The sequence below is a fragment of the Ranitomeya variabilis genome, chromosome 2 (assembly GCF_051348905.1).
Source record: "Ranitomeya variabilis isolate aRanVar5 chromosome 2, aRanVar5.hap1, whole genome shotgun sequence".
In the NCBI taxonomy this organism is placed as follows: Eukaryota; Metazoa; Chordata; class Amphibia; order Anura; family Dendrobatidae; genus Ranitomeya; species Ranitomeya variabilis.
In genome coordinates, this window is record NC_135233.1 from 447,643,617 (window position 1) to 447,666,062 (window position 22,446).

The 22,446-nt window shown below is 41.8% G+C and overlaps 1 protein-coding gene across 3 annotated transcripts in view; it reads right to left on the reverse strand.

Moving 5' to 3' along the window:
• BMAL1 (basic helix-loop-helix ARNT like 1) overlaps positions 1-21,039 on the reverse strand; it is a 60,210-nt gene extending 39,171 nt beyond the window's left edge. The window contains exon 1 of one of the 3 annotated variants that reach the window (XM_077287227.1): positions 20,914-21,039. The gene's annotated coding sequence lies outside the window, so the exon portion shown is untranslated. Of the gene's footprint in view, positions 1-18,948; positions 19,003-20,827 lie in introns of those variants that run through there. The other 2 variants (XM_077287225.1, XM_077287226.1) reach the window with 2 other exon arrangements.
• Between the last annotated feature and the right edge of the window lie 1,407 nt (positions 21,040-22,446).

Consider the following 22,446-nt stretch of genomic DNA (forward strand, 5'->3'; position numbering starts at 1 on the left):
CACACACACACACACACACACACACACGAGAAAACAAAACTCCCAAGGACCATTTCATTGTTACGGGTTAAATAAATTATAAAGAAATATACTACATTCATTTTTATCGTAGAAACATATGTCTTAATATATATTTTCAACTTTTGTGGTGAAATTGCAGTATATATTTAAATAACTGAAAAAAAAAAAAATTTGATTACTGGGGTGTTCCCAAAAATGGACCCAGAGTCCTAAACAGAGTAAGGAAAGCTCCAAACTCTGAATTGAACAATAATTATATTTTGTTTTTTACTAATTGTAGTTAAGACCCCATTCTATTATATTAGATATTTTTTTAACAAAAAAAAATAAAATAGGACTGTTAAGGGTGTTGCACAATCCAAATGTTTTTTTAGTTTCCTGAGGTTTCTAAAAGCAATGCCTTTTCTTTAGACACTTTTAAGCCACCAACACCATTTTAAAATACAGTATTTAGAATTGGAAAAATATAATACATTTTCAACACGTTTTACAGAAAAAAAAAAAAAGGTTCCACATTTGTATCTTAGATGTCCATTATAACTTGAAATTGTTACTTTTACTGCAACAGCACTCAATAACTAGGCTAGTACAATTAAAAAGATGTAATATAATTGATGTAATCGAAAATATGTACATAGGTTAAAGTTATAAAATGAACAATTTAAAAAATGTATGGTCATCCATACTGCAAGCATTGTTATAGCAGCAGTGAAGAAAATTAACAAGACCAATTACGGTAGTCCCCCCCAATTAATAATGGTAATGTATTAGTAAAAATTGGATGCTGTAAGATTGATCAGCACAGGATCTGATTTTTTTGCGCAACCATAGTCTTGAATAGGCGAGTCTCATCCAGAATATAGAGGAAACCAGTGCATGCCCTGATTTTTTTCCTTGAGTATGTATTTGGGCAATAAAATTTTTATATATATATATATATATATATATATCTCATAATAAGATGTGGAATATATCTGAACATTCCTACTGAATAATACTCGTCTGGGTGCTGGTGTTTTCCCCCACAGCAGTCAGCACTTGGACCAAAAATATGGTAATGTGACAGTGTCATTGTACTTAAACCATGAGTTATGCACATTGGAAAGCCAAAGATGGCAGTACATGGCCCTGGGAGTCTGTTTTTAGCCGATTTCCTGTGCCATACTTTGCCCTCTTTACCCTTGCGCTACATATAATTTTTTCTTGCAGAATTTTTTTAAATGCCAATGTCAGAGCACAGCGGCTAATCTTGTAAAGAGAAAATTAGAGAACCAGTTATACCACTACAAGAGCCAATTTTTTGTTAACTTTAAAAGCCACGCAACAAAAAGTTTCACCGATATAAAAAGCCTCAGGGGTTTAGGATGCACCGCCAAGCAACCTGACCATGTATACAAATACAGGCACACCTAATTTAGCAAAGTCTCCATAGTTATAAGTCTTTATTATCAGACTACTGGACAAAATGTTAGACTTTGGCTATGGACACCTTTAAAATGATTTTTACATATGTTAATGGTTAACTTTACTGAAGAAAATTGCACTAGCTATAATTTTGCAATCTTTATTAATTTTTAGAAGGCCGATCAGCTACTTGTATGCTTATCGGCGATTGTTTGGTCCAGATCTGTGGGGTCAGTAAGCCAAACCTCCAACTCAGACTCCTCAATTTCCATGACACCGACTGACAAAAATGGGCTCCGACTCTGAAGCCCTGGTTTGGTCACTTGTCTGCACATGCGCACTGAACTATATGTAATACATTGTTCAGTGCACATAGGCTACAATTGTTCTCACAGCGCAAGTTCTGTTTACTCAGAATAAAGAGCTCGTGAGAACCAGGGCTGTGGAGTCGGAGTTTGAACACATTTTGATGGAGTCGGAATAAAATGGACCGACTCCTAAAATATATAATAAATTGGGTACAGTAGTTCAATGCAGTTTGTGGGGAATATTTTTATCATAAGAATTTGGGAAAGTTATGAAATGTCCTATAAATGTCTGTCCTATTCCTGATCTAAGGTCTAGACTTTTAGCTGAGATGAATCTGTGCTGCAGCTTATGTTCATGATAAGCAGTGAAGCTCCTCCTCTACAGAGAAGGGGAAAAATAAACACAGGGAAGGAATGCCCGCATTTATCTCAGAACTTCTGGAGTGAACAGAAAAGCAGGATTAAGGCAAGTACTTCTTAAAGCATAGCTAAACTTTCAATAAACTGTACATAAATCAATAGTCTAGTATATGTTGTCTCCGTATTCTTGATGTTTGTTTTAGTTTGTTTTTCCTCTTGGCTCATTTGTGGAGAAATTAGCTGCCCTGATGACTTCTATACACACACTATACATATAAAACAGTTTTTCCCCTTATATTCTAACATCTCAAATTCAGAAATACAGTAACAGGATCAATGAGGACATATATATATGTATGTGTGTTCTGCAATACGATTCAGCACAAACATGCTCCCTCCCTCCTCCCCTCTTCATAGACTGAAGAAATATGATGTGAAGCATTTAGTGAGCTGTACCCTGAGACAAGCCAGACATTGAAAGTTCAAGCATAAAGCTAACATATTTTACAAACTTTATACTTATCTGTCCTATTGATTTATGCAAAGATTATTTTATTTATATCCTAAATTATACAGTGTATGATTCCCTATTCTTACAAGAATTACAATATACCTTATTTTTTTACAGGACAAAATTTTGAATGCAAATTTGCATAATTACAAAATGTCTAAGAAGCATCTTATGAAGTCAGCTGTATTTGAGCATTTTACAGTGACTCAAGATAAAAAAACACATTTTGTGTGTCAGTGTATAAGTGACCAAGAAGAAAACAAATGCTGTGATGCCAAAATCAGGCAGTGATAAAATTGCTCTTTCAAGAGCTTCCAATCTAAGAAGACATTTACAACGCTGCCACCCAGAAGTTTACAAAGCTGTAATTGAAAAAGATCACCGCAGCACCTAGAAACCAGAGACCAACATATCCCGCCAGGCAAAGGAGGAGAAAAGAGCGTCTCACACATCAGTTCTAATATATTTTGTAAGTGACAGTTACTGTAAGGCTACTTTCACATTAGCGTCGTGCACTGCATGTCGCAATGCGACGTTGCGGCGCATCGACGCATACTGTGGAAGCGCCGCACAACGGGGCAGCGGATGCTGTTTTTCAACGAATCCGCTGCCCCATTGTGAGGTGCGGGGAGGCGGGGGTGGAGTTCCGGCCGCGCATGCGCGGTCGGAAAAGATGGGCACGACGCACCAAAAAACGTTACAAGCAACGTTTTTGGTGGCGACGGTCCAACGCAACACGACGCAACCGTCGCGACGTGTGGCAATGCGTTGCACTGTGTCGCTAATGCAAGTCAATGGAGAAAAAACGCATCCTGCAAGCACTTTTGCAGGATGCGTTTTTTCTACGAAACGACGCATAGCGACGTGCAGTGCACGACGCTAGTGTGAAAGTAGCCTAACAATGACAAGATGTGTTTAAAAAGACAGCTCATTGAGCTTGTTGTGAAGGATTGTGTACCATTATCACTATTTGCACAACCAGCTTTTACAGCTCTTAATGGAGAAATGGCCAACAAACTTGGTGTTTCTCTTGAAAGAGAAAGTATTAGAAAATTAGTGATTGAAGAAGCTCTTAACCAAAAGGAAGATCTTAAAAAGACTCTCAAGAGTCTTTCTTTAAGAGTGTTTCTTTAAATGGATGCCTGCACACGTCACAGAGTGAACTATTTTGCTGTCAACGTTCGATATGTTTGTGACAACAAAAAAATTGTTACTAAGATGCTGTCAGTAAAAGATACTAACGCTCTTCACAACAGCCAGTGTCTCCAGACCTTAGTGGAAAAAGTTCTGCAAGATTATGAACTCAAAAAGAACAGGTTCTTGCTATTGTAACTGATAATGCTGCAAACATGATAAGTACAATTGAACTGATGAATGAGAATAATGAAGGTGAATAGCAGCTAGAAGAACATTTCACATTCAGCATGTTTGAGATGGAAGGCCACAGTCCTGTTCCCACAATGGAGGAACAAACCGATATTACTACAGAATAACAGCAAAATTATTCTTTACAATTAGATGATCTTGTTGAAGCTGTTTCACACCTCTTTCCTATTCATCACATGTGCTGTGTTGTGCACACGCTACAGCTGGCAACAAGAGATCGTCTGCAAGAGGGACATGCTGGAACTCTGATTAGAAAAGTGAGGAAATTGGCTATTGCTGCAAGAACCCCTAAACTTAATTCCAACTTGAAGAGACATGCTGGAAAAGGGGCAATCGTGGATCAAGCCAATCGGTGGGGGAAGCACCTATTTAATGATTGAGCGATTGCTTGAGCTGAAACCCTTCCTTGTAGATATGGCCAACCCTCAGGTAACATCACCCATTTACAGTGACTAAAAAGTTACAAGCTGAGATTTAACTGCTGGCATTTTTTTTGCCTGTCCCAAAGAGGAGGTTTAATTGCAGATGGTATTGCTACTTCAGTGAAATGAAGAGAGACACTGCTATTAGAAAATAAAATTCTTCTGGCAGCTGTTTATGTGGACCCGAGTCAGTAAGGCAGCTAAGATTGAGACAGAGAGACTGATTGCCAGAGAGTAAAAATAATCCCAAAATATACTTTAAACTACGTAAATAGTAAGAAACTAAAAAATGACAGTGTTGGCCCCCTTAAAAATAGTCTGGGTGAAATAGTGGATGAGGATGAGGAAAAAGCCAATATGCTAAATGACACTTTTTTCATCAGTATTTACACAAGAAAATTCCATGGCAGACAATATGATCAGTGATAACAAAAATTTCCCATTAGGTGTCACCTGCTTAACCCAGCAGGAAGTACGTCGGCGTCTAAAAATCACTAAAATTTACAAATCTCCGGGCCCAGATGGGATACACCCCCGAGTACTGCAGGAATTAAGTACAGTCATTGATAGACCATTATTTTTATTCTTTAAAGAGTCCATAATAACAGGATCTGTACCACAGGACTGGCGTATAGCAAATGTGGTGCCAATATTCAAAAAGGGGACAAAAACTGAACTCGGAAATTATAGGCCAGTAAGCTTAACCTCTACTGTGGGTAAAATCCTAGAGGGCATTCTAAGGGATGCTATACTGGAGTATCTGAAGAGGAATAACCTCATGACCCAATACCAACATGGGTTTACTAGGGACCGTTCCTGTCAGACTAATCTGATCAATTTCTATGAAGAGGTAAGTTCCAGACTGGACCAAGGGAACCCAGTGGACGTACTGTATATGGAGTTTTCAAAAGCTTTTGATACGGTGCCACACAATAATAATAATAATCTTTATTTATATAGCGCCAACATATTCCGCAGCGCTTTACAGTTTAACAGTTTCAAACACAACAGTCATAGGTAACAATGTTAACAATATAGTAATAAAGCAAAATAAGACAAAATAACACGACCCTGCTCGTGAGAGCTTACAATCTACAATCACACAAAAGGTTGATACATCATAAAATGAAAATAATGGGGATAGGGGAAAATATGTGTAAGTGGGTTAAAAGCTGGCTCAGGGATAGGAAACAAAGGGTGGTTATTAATGGAGCACACTCGGACTGGGTCGCGGTTAGCAGTGGGGTACCACAGGGGTCAGTATTGGGCCCTCTTTTTAACATATTTATTAATGATCTTGTAGGGGGCATACAGAGTGGAATTTCAATATTTGCAGATTACACTAAACTCTGCAGGGTAATCAATACAGAGAAGGACAATTTTATATTACAGGATGATTTATGTAAACTTGAGGCTAATAAATGGCAAATGAGCTTTAATGGGGATAAATGTAAGGTCATGCACTTGGGTAGAAGTAATAAGATGTGTAACTATGTGCTTAATTCTAAAACTCTGGGAAAAACCGTCAATGAAAAAGACCTGGGAGTATGGGTGGATGACAAACTCACATTTAGTGGCCAGTGTCAGGCAGCTGCTACAAAGGCAAATAAAATAATGGGATGCATTAAAAGAGGCATAGATGCTCATGAGGAGAACATAATTTTACCTCTATACAAGTCACTAGTTCGACCACACTTAGAATACTGTGCACAGTTCTGGTCTCCGGTGTATAAGAAAGACATAGCTGAACTGGAGTGGGTGCAGAGAAGAGCGACCAAGGTTATTAGAGGACTGGGGGGTCTGCAATACCAAGATAGGTTACTACACTTGGGGCTATTTAGTTTGGAAAAACGAAGGCTAAGGGGTGATCTTATGTTAAAGGGAACCTGTCACCACGTTTTTGGAAGATGGGATAAAAATAGCGTTAAATAGGGGCAGAGGTGGGCGTTACATTAGTGTGTGTGTTATGCGTTTATTACCCACCTAAGTTGCCGAAATAACTTTGCAAAGTCTCCGTTTTCGCCTGTCAATCAGGCTGGTCAGGTCGCATGGGCGTTGTCTTCCCCCAGATTTGGCGTAGTTTTCCGTTGGTGGCGTAGTGGTGTGCGCATGCCCAAAGTCCGGAATCCTCTTCCAGGGGATTTAAAATAGCGCGGTGTTCGTTATTGCATTGGTGATCGGTGGGCGCGGCCATCTTCCTTTGGCCGCGCGTGCGCAGAAGCGGCGCTCTGCTGGCCGCGGCTTCAGGAAAATGGCCGCCGCGATATCCATCTGCGCACGCGCGGCATCCCGCGGCCATTTTCCTGAAGCCGCGGCCAGCAGAGCGCCGCTTCTGCGCACGCGCGGCCAAAGGAAGATGGCCGCGCCCACCGATCACCAATGCAATAACGAACACCGCGCTATTTTAAATCCCCTGGAAGAGGATTCCGGACTTTGGGCATGCGCACACCACTACGCCACCAACGGAAAACTACGCCAAATCTGGGTGAAGACACCACGCCCATGTGACCTGACCAGCCTGATTGACAGGCGAAAACGGAGACTTTGCAAAGTTATTTCGGCAACTTAGGTGGGTAATAAACGCATAACACACACACTAATGTAACGCCCACCTCTGCCCCTATTTAACGCTATTTTTATCCCATCTTCCAAAAACGTGGTGACAGGTTCCCTTTAATGTATAAACCTATGAGGGGACAGTACAAAGACCTTTCTGATGATCTTTTTAATCATAGACCCGAGACAGGGACAAGGGGGCATCCTCTACGTCTGGAGGAAAGAAGGTTTAAGCATAACAGACGCGGGTTCTTTACTGTAAGAGCAGTGAGACTATGGAACTCTCTGCCGTATGATGTTGTAATGAGTGATTCATTACTTAAATTTAAGTGGGGACTGGATGCCTTTCATGAAAAGTATAATGTTACAGGGTATACAGTCATGGCCAAAAGTATTCACACCCCTGCAATTCTGTCAGATAATACTCAGTTTCTTCCTGAAAATGATTGCAAACACAAATTCTTTGGTATTATCTTCATTTAATTTGTTTTAAATGAAAAACCACAAAAGAGAATGAAGCAAAAAGCTAAACATTGATCATTTCACACAAAACTCCAAAAATGGGCCAGACAAAAGTATTGGCACCCTCAGCCTAATACTTGGTTGCACAACCTTTAGCCAAAATAACTGCGACCAACCGCTTCCGGTAACCATCAATGAGTTTCTTACAATGCTCTGCTGGAATTTTAGACCATTCTTCTTTGGCAAACTGCTCCAGGTCCCTGATATTTGAAGGGTGCCTTCTCCAAACTGCCATTTTTAGATCTCTCCACAGGTGTTCTATGGGATTCAGGTCTGGACTCATTGCTGGCCACCTTAGAAGTCTCCAGTGCTTTCTCAAACCATTTTCTAGTGCTTTTTGAAGTGTGTTTTGGGTCATTGTCCTGCTGGAAGACCCATGACCTCTGAGGGAGACCCAGCTTTCTCACACTGGGCCCTACATTATGCTGCAAAATTTGTTGGTAGTCTTCAGACTTCATAATGCCATGCACACGGTCAAGCAGTCCAGTGCCAGAGGCAGCAAAGCAACCCCAAAACATCAGGGAACCTCCACCATGTTTGACTGTAGGGACCGTGTTCTTTTCTTTGAATGCCTCTTTTTTCTCCTGTAAACTCTATGTTGATGCTTTTGCCCAAAAAGCTCTACTTTTGTCTCATCTGACCAGAGAACATTCTTCCAAAACGTTTTAGGCTTTTTCAGGTAAGTTTTGGCAAACTCCAGCCTTGCTTTTTTATGTCTCGGGGTAAGAAGTGGGGTCTTCCTGGGTCTCCTACCATACAGTCCCTTTTCATTCAGACGCCGACGGATAGTAAGGGTTGACACTGTTGTACCCTTGGACTGCAGGGCAGCTTGAACTTGTTTGGATGTTAGTTGAGGTTCTTTATCCAACATCCGCACAATCTTGCGTTGAAATCTCTTGTCAATTTTTCTTTTCCGTCCACATCTAGGGAGGTTAGCCACAGTGCCATGGGCTTTAAACTTCTTGATGACACTGCGCACGGTAGACACAGGAACATTCAGGTCTTTGGAGATGGACTTGTAGCCTTGAGATTGCTCATGCTTCCTCACAATTTGGTTTCTCAAGTCCTCAGACAGTTCTTTGGTCTTCTTTCTTTTCTCCATGCTCAATGTGGTACACACAAGGACACAGGACAGAGGTTGAGTCAACTTTAATCCATGTCAACTGGCTGCAAGTGTGATTTAGTTATTGCCAACACCTATTAGGTGCCACAGGTAAGTTACAGGTGCTGTTAATTACACAAATTAGAGAAGCATCACATGATTTTTCGAACAGTGCCAATACTTTTGTCCACCCCCTTTTTTATGTTTGGTGTGGAATAATATCCAATTTGGCTTTAGAACAATTCTTTGTGTTTTTTTTCATTTAAGACAAATTAAATTAAGATAATAATACCAAAGAATTTGTGTTTGCAATCATTTTCAGGAAGAAACTGAGTATTATCTGACAGAATTGCAGGGGTATGAATACTTTTGGCCATGACTGTATATACTAGATTCCTTGTTAGGGTGTTGATCCAGTGAAGTAGTCTGATTGCCATATGTGGAGTCGGGAAGGAATTTTTTCCCCAATGTGGAGCTTACTCTTTGCCACATGTTTTTTTTTTTGCCTTCCTCTGGATCAACATATTAGGGCACGTTAGGTTAGGCTATGGGTTGAACTAGTTGGACTTAAAGTCTTCCTTCAACCTTAATAACTACGTTACTATGTATATTGCAGGATGATCAACAGCTTACTAAAGGAAAAGAAGCTCTGATTGAGGTAGCAGTTAGGAGGAGTGGGCTACAGGACGGCCAAGAGCAAGAGGACTCAGGTGCTGCTGCTGCCGTTCCTTCATCCTCATCAGATGAGGAGTTTGATTTCGACAAGTATTTGGACGACATGGAGCAGGCAAAGCGTTACTGCAGGGAAAAGGATTCCACTCCCATAGAAAACAGATTGACCATATTTCAGCAACATTTTTCACTTGCTCTCAAAGAAGTAGAAGAGTTTAATCGTTTATCTAAACCAGTGTTTTTCAACTAGTGTGCCGCGACACATGGTCGGGTATGCCGCGGGGAACGGGAGTCAGCTGTTCTCTGTGCCGACTGTCAAGCTGACAGCCGGCACAGAGAAGCTGCAGCGCACCGGCTCCCGGAGATCAATTGTACTCGCAGACATCTACCAGCTGCGAGTACAATTGAGGCTCTGACTGCCGGGTCAGAGCGACGCCAGCAGCGTGATCAAGTCATGTGATCACGCTCCTGACGTCACTATCCGGCGCGCAGGAGAAAGAAGAGACTTGGTGGTAAGTGCTCCTGTGCTGTGGAGCTGAAGACACCGAAGATTCAGCGTGGGGTGGGTTTATGGGGAGTATGTGGGGGGATTTATTAAGTGTGGGGGGATTTATTCAGTGTGTACGTGGGGGGGCTGGAATTTATTTAGCATGTGTGGGGCAGGGTGCATTTATTCTGTGGAAGGGGATGGATTTATTCTATCGGAAGGGCAGTGGATATATTCTGTGGGGGTGAGTGGGGAGATGGGGGTGGACTCAGTAGCGAGGGGAAAAATGAGTGCTGACAGTACTGGGAGCAACGGTGATGGGATGTGTGAGGACAGTATGGGGAGTCGGGGGAATGTGTGAGGGGGGAATGTGTGAGGAGGAAATATGGAGAGAGCAAAGGGGTATGTTAGCAGGGCGGGGGGGGGGATGTACAGGAGGAGGCTATTAGAAATGTGTGCAGACAGTATGGGGGGATGAAAGTGTGAGTGGACACATAATAGATACTGAGTAGTGTGAGGGTAACAGCCAGGAGGAGACAGTATGCCAAGTAGGAGGAGTGTAATGAAGGGGCACAGTAGAGAGACTGGGCTCTCTATGAGGGACACCGTATGAGAAGGCAGTGTGAAGTATGGAAAAGAGAGAGAGGGTAGTGTGGATGGCATGTACCATAAGAGGGACAGTGAGGGTCATATTATGTGCTGGGAATAAAGTGAGGGGCAATTATTTACTCAGAGGCTCAGCCTAGGGCAGATATTGTTATTCCGGAGCATTATAATAACACTGCTATCTTTAAGGGTGTTGTGTCGGGATGTGCTGCAGAAGACAGGAGAAGATGGAAGTCTGCAGAAACGAGCTCTGCCGGTGGATGAGAAGAGTCATCATGGCATCTGGACAAGGTGAAGATGAAAAGAAAGAGGCGACTCCACAAACAACGTCATCTATCAGGTACCTGGATGTAAATGTGTTTTTTTTGTGATACTAATTCTCATTTTTATTTGTTAGGAACATTAAAGGGGATGTCCAAGGTTGTGATGAGTCTGCAGTCATACTATGTGACTGCAGACTTCTGAATTCTCACAGTGCACACTGCTATCATAATTCTCTGATGTTGGTGATTTACATACATGCGGTCACGTGCTGACTAGACATGTGTGGCCTCATTCAATGAAAATGAATTGACTGAGGCCGGACACGTCTAGTTAGAATGTGACCAGAAGTATCCAAATCACATACTTGTGCTGTCATGACCGTCCACTCTGGCCACCGGCAAGGGAGAATCCTGAAAGTGTGCAGTGCTTGCGCTGTGAGAATTCAGAAGCCTGCAGTCACATAGAATGACTGCAGACTTTCATCTCAAACCTGGACGCACCATTTTGTGCCATTTTGGTTGGTGGTGTGCCTCGGGATTTTTTAAGTATAAAAAGTGTGCCGCGGCTCAAAAAAGGTTGAAAATCACTGATCTAAACTGACTGTACAATTCCTTTATATCCTGAAATTGTTAGAGATGTTGCCTATGTAGTTACTGCTTTGCCACCAACCCAAGTTAGTGTAGAGAGGTTGTTCTCTAGCCTTAAAAAAAAAAAAAAAATTAGGTCATATTTGAGGTCATCCATAAAGGAGGATCTGATGGAGGTGACACTATTTCTCAGAACAAATTAGTAGACTGCACAAATGTTATTCAGTACGTTTTTGTTGAAGTCCCCCCTCCACTTACTGCAGAGTGTATAATAAATTATAAATATGAAAAAGTTTTTTGTTCTAAAGTTGTATTGGATGTTCTATCTAAATGGCTTGGTTATTATATCATAATAAACGATTAAAAGTCTGATGTTACCATTTTACCACAGTAAATTTGTCACTTTAACTTAAACATGAGCCATGTGTGAGGCGTTGGAGTCGATGTCATGGAAATTGAGGAGTCGGAGATTTAGCCTACTGACTCCACAGTCCTGGTGAGAACGATGATCGATTTAGTGCAGCACAAAAGATCATTTCACCCAACAAACAAGCGTTCGGCTTGTTCGTCGGCCGGTTTAGATGGCAAGAGTTTCGTGAAACGAGGCACAATCTTCCTGCTCTGTAAATGGACCTTTAAAGACACTGCAACATTGAAATGTCAGAACCTGCCCATCAGCTTATTTAAAGGGCACAGCAAGCAAAACCCCCAAACCTTTCCGTCACTGTTTTTTTACTGTTCCAATTTGATTTTTAAGTACTTTAGAACCCCTTTAGCAGAATGGGAACTGTATAATAATTCCAAAGTTAAATCTTGGAACAAAAGAAAAATGGAGGTCTCAGACCAAAACACAAATTGGACTACAATAAAAAGCAGCAAGTGTCAAACCAAGAAAAGTCCAATAAAGGAAACCTGTCACAATGATCATGCAGTCTGATGGGCTAGCAGAAGTAGCTAATAAGGCCGGAGACACACTGGTGCGAGAGACGGCCGAGTCTCGCTGGTTAAAAGCAAGCTGTGGCACCTGCACTCCGGAGCGGAGCGTGCGGCTCCATAGCAATACATGGAGCTGCACGCTCAGCTCCGGAATGCAGGTGCCACAGCTTGCTTTTAACCAGCGAGACTCGGCCGTCTCTCGCACCAGTGTGTCTCCGGCCTAAGGGTATGCTGCTGACTACAGACTGGAACCAGACCTGGAATAATTGCAGTTGGATACGGCGTTTTGGGCCTCATACACAATACATAGGTGCCGGCCGAACCATGTAGCCAGCAGCTTTTCTCTTCTGATTTCACCATACACAGGAGCACTTGCTCTGCAGAGCAGTTTTGTAGTCCTTATGAGATAGTCGCTGCCAAACTCCCATGGCAGTGACTTATCTTGCCAAGAACAAAAAAGGATCGGCAGTCAGAAATCCGACATGTCAGATCCTTACCTCCTGCGACATCATATGTTGGAGGGAAGGGTAGAACCAGGAGGCCCCACAAACACAGACTATCAGTCCAATGTGTATGGGGCCTTTACCATGAATTTTAAATGCGGTTTAATTTGATAAGGGTTCAAATAAGAAAACTGCATTATTCTATCTGCTTTCAGAAAATTGCTACTTTAGTATCCGAATCTCAGCGTGTTCTAAACTTCCTACATATTTGCATTTACCAGCAAAACTATTAGGCAAACATGAAGACAGGGAACAGGAGCAGGAGGAGGAAGGCTCAACAACAAGAAAAAGCTTATTTAATTGTAATACTGGGAACCGAAGCAGCCATGGCAAAGAAGTTGATGGGAGGCATAAACAAGCAGGTTGGCTGCTGTTGACAGATCTTATTATGGATGTTTTTATGCAGACATCCATGACAATAAATGATCAGACCAAAAAAAAAAAAAAAAAGTATAATTAAGACTACCAGGATGCCAATTTAAGATTTTTTGGCTATAAATCCACAAATTATTTATAGGTGGAGCATCACTGACACGTCAATGGACGGTTTAAATGCACAAACTGGGTCCAAGAGGTTATCGAAAGCAATAGGTTAATTTACTAAGGAGTACAAGGTTCTTTTTTTTTACTTTGGATAACAATCTGAAATAAATGGCTCAGTTGAGGGCACTTAAAAGTGGGATTCAGATGTAAGCGCTGACAAAGTCATAAACAGGGGAAAACATATGGTCTGAACCCAGCCTTCTACTTCTCTTTCCTAATGGATCTACTTCTGGCTTTGGCATAAAAAAAAAATAATTAATAGCTGTGTATGAAACTATCACTACACACAACTGATGTACTTCGCTCACAAGAAGATTGATACAGTTGTATCCCGTCAAAGCAAACTCAGCAGCAATATAGTATTAGATTTCTACAGGTTTTCAGCCTCTGGAGTGGAATATAAAGTATTTTCATTCTCCAAGAAATTATAAAGATTTACAAGGAATTACAAGAAGGCCCCAATCCATCAAGGCTTGCATTCTGTACGTCTTGATGAAGGGTGAACTGGGGTAAAATACGCCAAATTCATTAAGAGGCTTGCCTCTTAATAAATTTTGAGCATTTTTCAGCTGTCGAGGGGCTGGAGCACATTTCTATCACAATTTACAGCACTTCTGCATGTACACCATGTAGAAATTTGTCGGCTGTGCTCGACCATGTCCTTTCTGTGAAAGTTCCTAGCTCTTTTCAAAAACTTAAAAATCGGAGCAGCAGTAAAAATGCAAAAAGTTACGCTTTTTCTCAACTAGGCAGATTTCTGAGAAGTCAATTATTTAAAAGCTGCAGAACTTTACATTACGCAGCATTCTGCAGCCATTGTGCCAGTGTGAGTTAATACAAACAGTCACTATTCATTTTTCACGTGTATTACGAGCGGATCACATCCTCCTGGGAGATCTGGGGTTAGAAAGCCACTACATATTATGAATCACAGATCTTCCATTTATCCATTGCGTTTGGGTTTCATATTAAATGAATTTATTTTTCTTTGTTGCTGAAGAAGTTAATGACTCTTTTTATGCTGGTTATAAACTTGCAGCACCATCTCACAGCTGTTCCTGACCTGGTCATTTCCTCTCCCTATAAAATCTGATCAGACCTGCTCTTTGCCAGTGAAAGCTTTGCTTTTTAACTCCTCAGAGACGCTGTTCTGAATTTGAGATTGGTGTGTGCTGTTTTTGGGTGTATGCTTTCCTCATTGTCCTATTCCCATTTGGTTGGTACATTCCTATACTTCCCTATATACCTCTCTACCTTTGGTGAGTTGTTTTGTATGTTTTTTTTGCTGTATGTTAAACCTGTCTCACGTGTTAATACACTAGCATTTCAGACCCAGGCCTCCTGGGGAACAGGGAGGACACAGCTTAGGAAGTAACAGGAGAACAGCAAAGCTGGTGGCCAAACCTCCTCACCTTTAGAGGTACTTTTGGAAGAAGGGATATTTAGGGCCCCAATCCTAGGGACGGTTCAGGGTCCCTTTTCCTAATCACGCACAGTCACTAAATGACACAGTGAATCTTTACCGGTTGCAGCGGTTACGTCACATCAATGGCGCTATGTCCAATCACTGCCGATTCAGACGACATGAGCCACTGACCTGTGGGCTTTGCTTCCACTTCTGTTCACATGACATCATAGCTGCAGCCGGTAAACAACCACCGTCACAGTGGCAGAGATATGGCACCGCGCCGGGGCGGGCGGGTACCAGTTCGTTCTATAATTTTACACACCGGCATGTCAATCGCGTGCAGAATGGGGAAAACCCTATTAACCTTTAGTTACATAAAACCAGATGACCTCTTTAACGATTGCATCACTAACAATAAGGCAACCATTCTAGTGTAACTATATTTATCTCCATGTAAATTATAATTGATGCTGCTATGCCACCGCCACTTAACGACATCCACAAAAGAGAAAGATTTAAGAATAAAACCCACATACTCCGTATAATAGAGACGCATTGTTTCCAGTACGAGCAGTGACACAAACAGGGAGTGGGTTGAAGTAGATCAGATTTTTTTTTTTTTTTTTTCACTTATCCTTCATTGTGATATTGTTTCAAGTGTGACAGCGACGACACAAACGTCTCCTACTCACAACAGCCTTTTATAAGCTCAAAGAAAGGGGGGAAAAAAAAAAAAAAAAGCTGGTGAGTCACCTCGCTAATAACGCTGCGGGTTCACGCACCGAATTAAACAGCTACTGAGACCGCAGTCAGATTGTGCAGTCGCGTCCTTAATTCAGCGATAGGCGAGTGCACAAGAAATATCAATTCACCCTCTGCATCGCCTCTGAGCACAGAATGTGAAGGAGACTTTTACGTAAGGCGGATGACAGCGCCTCGCCCACGGTCTCACATTAACCTACTGACCTAAATGTTTCAGAAAGAGGGAGAGGAGGAGAGACACTGGCAATACGTAAGAGGTGGTGCACAGATCTCAAGGCTGGTGTGATGAAAATAAGTTATCCTGTGCCAGTAATCGACCAACTCGCTGCTATTGTGAAACTACTGTTCCCAATATACCCGGTGTTAAAAAGGAATTTCTGCTATTCTTCAGGAACTGTATACAAATACTAGGAGATTACAGAGTGCATACCTCGGCTGATCCCACAGGGTCTGGGTGGAGTGGCAGCGGGCACGCTCAGCTGCCATTCCTTAAGGAAACCTCCGTATTGCAGACACATTGCTAAGAAGGATCTTTCCATTTCCTAGAAGTGATCAATCAGGATCCTACCAGTGGGGCACCAGGCAATGTAATATTTGTGAATAAAACCACTTTCTTAAGTCAATTTCGAGATCTCCGCTTGCCGTAAATTGAACCATACTGTCACATGTCATTGTGAGACCTGCGTGACTTGTTCTGCGCCCTACACCAGTGACAGGTGGATATGAGTTTCCGGCCCCTAGATGCAAACAATGAACGTTTCAATCAGGCAGAAATACCGAACAGTTAAGGAAATGTAAGAAAGAACGTTACAAAGTGGAAAAACTTTTCAGTACATAGTATCGTACTTAAGGCCACAGAAAAGGGCCCCTGTGCAAGAACAATTTATGGGCCTTTTTGCAACCCAAGAGCTCATCATAATAATTCCACCTGCTTTGGAGGCAGAAGGGGTGGCCTGTGCGGTTGCACCAATGATATGCCGGCCCCTGTTTGATGCCATGCTCCCATCTGCGCAAAACGTATCATACTTGAGGTTGAGAATAAATAGAATGAAGTGCATCACGCACCTTTTGTGTCCACCGTGCCGAATTTACTGATTATACCAGAAATTACAACGCAAATGTGAAGAGAGATAAAGTTGTATTTAGCAGCCAGTGAAGGTCACTGCACCCGATGAAGGTGCCAAGGAGAGAGCGGCGTTCTTACCTTCATCCCAACTAATGTGGAGCCAAGTTAAATACAGCATTTTATTTAATTGTAAAGCACAAATCTTAGAAATACATAAGTAAACTTAAGAGAAACCGTACACAAGGTGCCCTACATCTCTGCATTTTGCTGCACCAGAATTAAAGACAGTCCCTACAATATGAAGGTTTGCATCCATTTTTCAGCAACTTGGAAAAAAAAAAAAAAAAAGAGAAGGGCTACTGTTTAACATCATATACTCTACTATTTATATGTCTGTTACCATGTAAGAGCGGAACTGCACATATTATAGGTTCTGAAGGATGTAAGTAAACAAGATCACAAGCCAGACTTCCACCCCCCTTTTACATTTTAACTAAACCAACTAAAAAGATATTGATATTTCAACAATTGCAGCTATAAATGAAAAAAATAAATAAAAAACAGGCAACTCTGCAAGTAGACTTCTATTTTGCTGAAAGCTCACTATCAGACCTATGTGCCTCCGTGGTTACAGTAAGCAAACAATCATGTAATCTGGTCCTATAGTCACACTAAGGCTATGTGCACACGGTGCGGATTTGCTGCGGATCCGCAGCGGATTTTACCGCGCAGAAACGCTGCAGATCCGCACTGTGATGTACAGTACAATGTTAGTTAATGGAAAAAATAAAAAATAAAATGTGCAGAAAAATCAGTGCGGAATTGCTGCAGATTTCAAAGAAGTGCATGTCACTTCTTTTGGGCGGATCTGCAGCGTTTCTGCACCCCTCCATGTTAAAAATCCAGTGTGGCAAAATCCGCAGAAAATCCGCACAAAAGCCGCAGCAATTTCGCATAAAAACCGCACAAAATCCGCATAAAAACCGCAGCAAATCCGCGGCTGCGGATTCTGCCAGGAGCTGTGGATTTTGTGCAGAAAATTCTGCCCCTCTTTTCTTACGTGTGCACATAGCCTAACACATCTCCTACTTCAAGCTATTGCAGTGCTGTGGAGTTGGAGTCAGGGAAATGGAGGAGTCGGAGGCTTGGCTTAGGCTACGTTCACATTTGCGTTGTGCGCCGCAGCGTCGGCGCCGCAGCGCACAACGCAAACAAAAACGCGGCAAAACGCACGCTATATGCGTTTTGCGCCGCATGCGTCCTTTTTGGCCGAAAGTTGGACGCAAAAAAAATGCAACTTGAAGCGTTTCTTGCGTCCAACGCTTGCGGCCATGCGGCGCAAAACGCAGCACAACGCATGTCCATGCACCCCATGTTAAATATAGGGGCGCATGACGCATGCGGCGACGCTGCGGCGCCCGACGCTGCGGCGCCGACCGCAAATGTGAACGTAGCCTTAATGACTCCACATCCCTGATAGGTAATCTACCAAACTTAGATGGTAAAAGACAAATGATAGAAAAACAATCAAAGATTTTGCGGAAATGTAAAAACAACTCAACATTGTGGTCAAGTATTTAACAGCTGGACAACAATGATTAAGAGCTAGAGAAATTAAAGGGGTTGTCCACTACTCAAACTACCTCTTCTTATATATTTTAATCCCCATGATAAAAGAAAAATACAACAGAAACTCAAATCCCCACATCGGAGCCGATCCAGTGCTGTTGATGACAGGTCTCGCGTGACGTTTTTATGCTGCATGGGCGTTGCAGCCAATCAACGGCCATTAATGAGCGGCAGTTCTCACGCTTCCCTTGGACGTCAGAGTTTCATCCGAGGGAAGATTGCTGCAGCTCTTATGTGGCATAACAATGTTACGACCAATATCGTTGGAATGACACCGGTGTGAAAGGAAAGTATAATTTCTTATATTACACAAAGGAATACAGAATTTAAAAGCGGTCACGTCACCAAATCAGAAGTGGCCAGCGTGTTTTTTTTTTGTTTTTTTTTACAGTTCTAGTAGTATGGGCCTTTCTAGTTGAAGCCAATATTTATGGTCTTGCCCACAGGGTAATGATGCAGAGCAGTCTAAAAAAAAAAAAAAGAAAACCCCAAAAAACTCTTCCGAGGATCCTGTGAACCATCCCACCTTTGTCAAGACCATAAAAAATAGCACTACATTAAAAATTCCATATATCTAGAACACAAGGTACATTTTGAGACCCTGTGCACTGCAATATAGCTTTATAAAGAAGTACCACAAATAAACAAATTCAATAATTATTTACAATGCACAGGGCACCAATTTCAGTTTAAATAACCATAAGCAAGGGGCTAGAAGAGAGGGCATGAAGGCTGGCATTACTCAGGTTAGTGCTCTGCCACCCATGACTATTCAACCGTAATATCTTTATAGCTTGGTAGTTTAATGCAAAGGTGGTGGTTTAGGGTCTCAAATCACAGTACAGATTCCTGTAGCCATTACATTCAATAAATGAACAGTATGCAGTAAGCACCTGAGCTCCCTCTAGTGTTGACTGCAGGCAGCTATCAGCATTGTCAACATTTATCTGTGGGAAGGGAAGCAGAGAACATGGAGTTTTGTATCATGCATCTTTATAAGATGATATTATAAAAGAAACAATGTTAAAACATGTGCATTAACTTTATCCTTTGCATGATGAAAAGTTCTGCAGCTTTCAAACATCCATCATTTCAATCACAAATTTCAGAACCTCTGCTTGCATTTTGAAAATAAAAGTATTATGAAAAGCCAAAACTGGTCAAGGTATCAATGAAATCTAGCCAGTCTATCTTCTTTGCACTAAGTACACCCACAGCACGGAACTCTCCTATCATGAACTGTGCTGATAGAAGGAACCTAGGCTGATACATTGTAAGAAACCCACAACCAAAAGTTTTCATCCTTTGATTTTTCCAATTCACTGACCACAAGCTAATACTTAATGTAGTTGTACAGGATTTTTTTTTTTTTTACAAAAACAAACCCTAACCCTTCTACAGGTCGTGTTTGGTTTTGCAACTCAGTCGCGTTCAGTTTTGCAGAACGGAGTTGCAATATTAGATGCAACCATTTGATAGGTGTCCTTTGAACAAAGCAACTTTTTTTTGCCTAATCTTGGACAACCTCTTTAAAGAAATGTTTTACTGTACGTAACTGAAAAAAAAGGAGAATAAGGATATGTGCACACGTCGATGGAATCTCTGCAGATTTTTCCGCACCTGTTTTTATAAATCTGCAGGTAAACCGCACTGTGTACACACCCTTACTGTTCATGTGTAACTACAATAGGTGCACCCAAGCCCTGGAGCTCAATAGGTTCCTTTGATCCATATGAGAAAACAAATATTATGAAAGACTCGTGATAATTGTTGGCCCTGTTACTGATATCGTATTGGGGCCCCTTTAACTTTACATTCTGCAACTGGCAACTTAACCCCCCCTCCCAAAAACAAACAAACAACAAAAAAAAACCAAACAAACAGCATTTAACCTGGGTGAAAAACTCATAATTAAGAGAAACAGGAAGTAAACCACTGCAAAAATTAATCAGGAGTTACCCAAGCAAAGGTTAGAATGAAATCATTTCACAAAGATCGATTATAATAAAGAAAAGATAAGACAGTGGAAGATACCGAACAAAAAAAAGAAAACCCACAATATAAGAGCATCCTCAGTAATAGTCGATATAGCCAAAACTGGAAAAACTGGCACGAGAGGAGAATGATCGGCAACGTCAACATAAACATTATATATATATATATATATATATATATATATATATATATATATATATATATATATATATATATATATATATATATATATAATCTCAAAATGTGACAGAAAACAGAGCGTTTCCTGCAATAGATCTAATAATAACAATAGTAAATAATAGACAACAATAAATGATAATAAAGTGGTAATGAAGCTACAGTCCGGCATTGCCATGAATCGCACCCATCGCGCCATTACCAGGGTGCAAACACGTAACCTTAAGGTTCAGGAGCCGCTGATCATTTCTATGACAACAGTTACTCAGTAATTGGCTGTAAACATTGCAGAGTTGCCCCCTCTATCCTCTCTCAGGGGCCACAGATAATAAAACCCTGCACTAAGAGCTGTCAGGCACAATGGGGGCCCCCAGGGGCCCATGCACAGCAAACTAACAGACAGCATATGCTCCTCCCAGGACTCTGTATGGAATAATAACCCCGAAGCCCAGGAATCAGAATAACACAGCTGCACGTGTAGCCTAGGGGAGACCCTCTGTCCCCAAGAGCTTGCACTCTAGGACTAGGCCCCGCCCCCTTTGGGAGCCAACAGAGCTGTCCCGGGCCGGTACAGAGCCAGGAACCGTGGCCGTCACTCACCCGTCAGCCGCACGCACCGAGCTCCTCACACAAACAGCCGCGTCCGTGACCTACTTTCTGCCCTCACTAAATGTCGCACCACTAACCTACTTTTCAGCCAATGACGTTCGCCGGCTCCCCGGGTGTCCATGCCAACCAATCAGACCAATCCCTGTCACCAGCCGGCCAATGGTCGCCCTAGCATGAGAGACGTCTCTGCCTCCTGCGCCACTGGATGCGTCCTCCAATCAGAAGCCAGCTTTGAAAACACTGGGTGGGAGGATGTGGAGATTCGAGGTGGCCATATTGCTGGTGGCAGGATCTTGTCGCCATGTTGGTTGTGGTAGGCAGCGGTTCAGACTGCAGTGAGGTTTCACAGAGGCACAGTGGCATTGTACTGTCTCTCATTAGTGACCATTAGTGAGGTTCCACCACAGACAGCCATCATTTACTTTATAGGCTTAAAATGGATTATAGAGTCGTAGTTATCAACTGTTACCTTCCAATTTTTCCTCCTTGCCTTCCTCGCGCATAGTTTTCTTACTTTTCAGTCGCTATCAGTTGTATCAGGGCTTTTCAGGTAGATTTTCATTGGGATACATGCAACTTTTTGATCTTATTATTCCATTTTGGGACAAAAATGAAAAGAATATATAAAAAATCAAAAAGCGCAATTCTGCATTGTGTTTTCTATTGTGTTGCTGCATTCACTATGAAGAATGAGCATTATAATATGGGTGATATGAATATATATATATATATATATATATATATATATATATACGGTATATATATGTATATTATTATTTATTATTATAGCGCCATTTATTCCATGGTGCTTTACATGTGAGGAGGGGTATACAAAATAAAAGCAAGTACAATAATCCTAAACAATACAAGTCACAACTGTATGTGTGTGTATACACGCACACACACACACAAAAGGGTGACAACTTCTAACTTTCAGGCTCCATATCTCACTATCCACTGCTGCTTCCAACATGAGACCACCATCATTTTATTGACAATCATCTCGGCTATCTCATTCATAAATGTGACTTGCAACTATTTAGCATATTATTATTATTTATATAGCACCATTAATTCCATGGTGCTGTACATGAGAAAGGGGTTACATACAGAATGGATATCGTTTACAGTAAACAAATTTACAATGACAGACTGGTACAGAGGGGAAAGGACCCTGTCCTTGCGGACTTACATTCTATGGGATAATGGGGAAGAGACAGAAGGTCGGGGGTGCAGCAGCTCTGGTGGTGGGAGGCAGCAGCTCGGGTGATGGTGAGGCGGCAGCTCGGGTGGTGGTGAGGTGGTAGAATGGTTATTGCAGGCTGTAGGCTTTCCTGAAGAGATGGGTTTTCAGGTTCCATCTGAAGGATCTGAGGGTGGTGGATAGTCGGACATGTTGAGATGTGGAATTCCAGAGGATGGGGGATATTCCGGAAAAATCTTAGAGGCGGTTGTGTTAGGAACGAATAGGTGTGGAGGAGAGAAGGAGGTCTTGGGGCGATCGAAGATTACGTGAGGGAAGATATTGGGAGATTAGTTCAGAGATATAGGGAGGGGACAGATTGTGGATGGCTTTGTAGATCAGTGTTAGTAGTTTCCACTGGATTCGT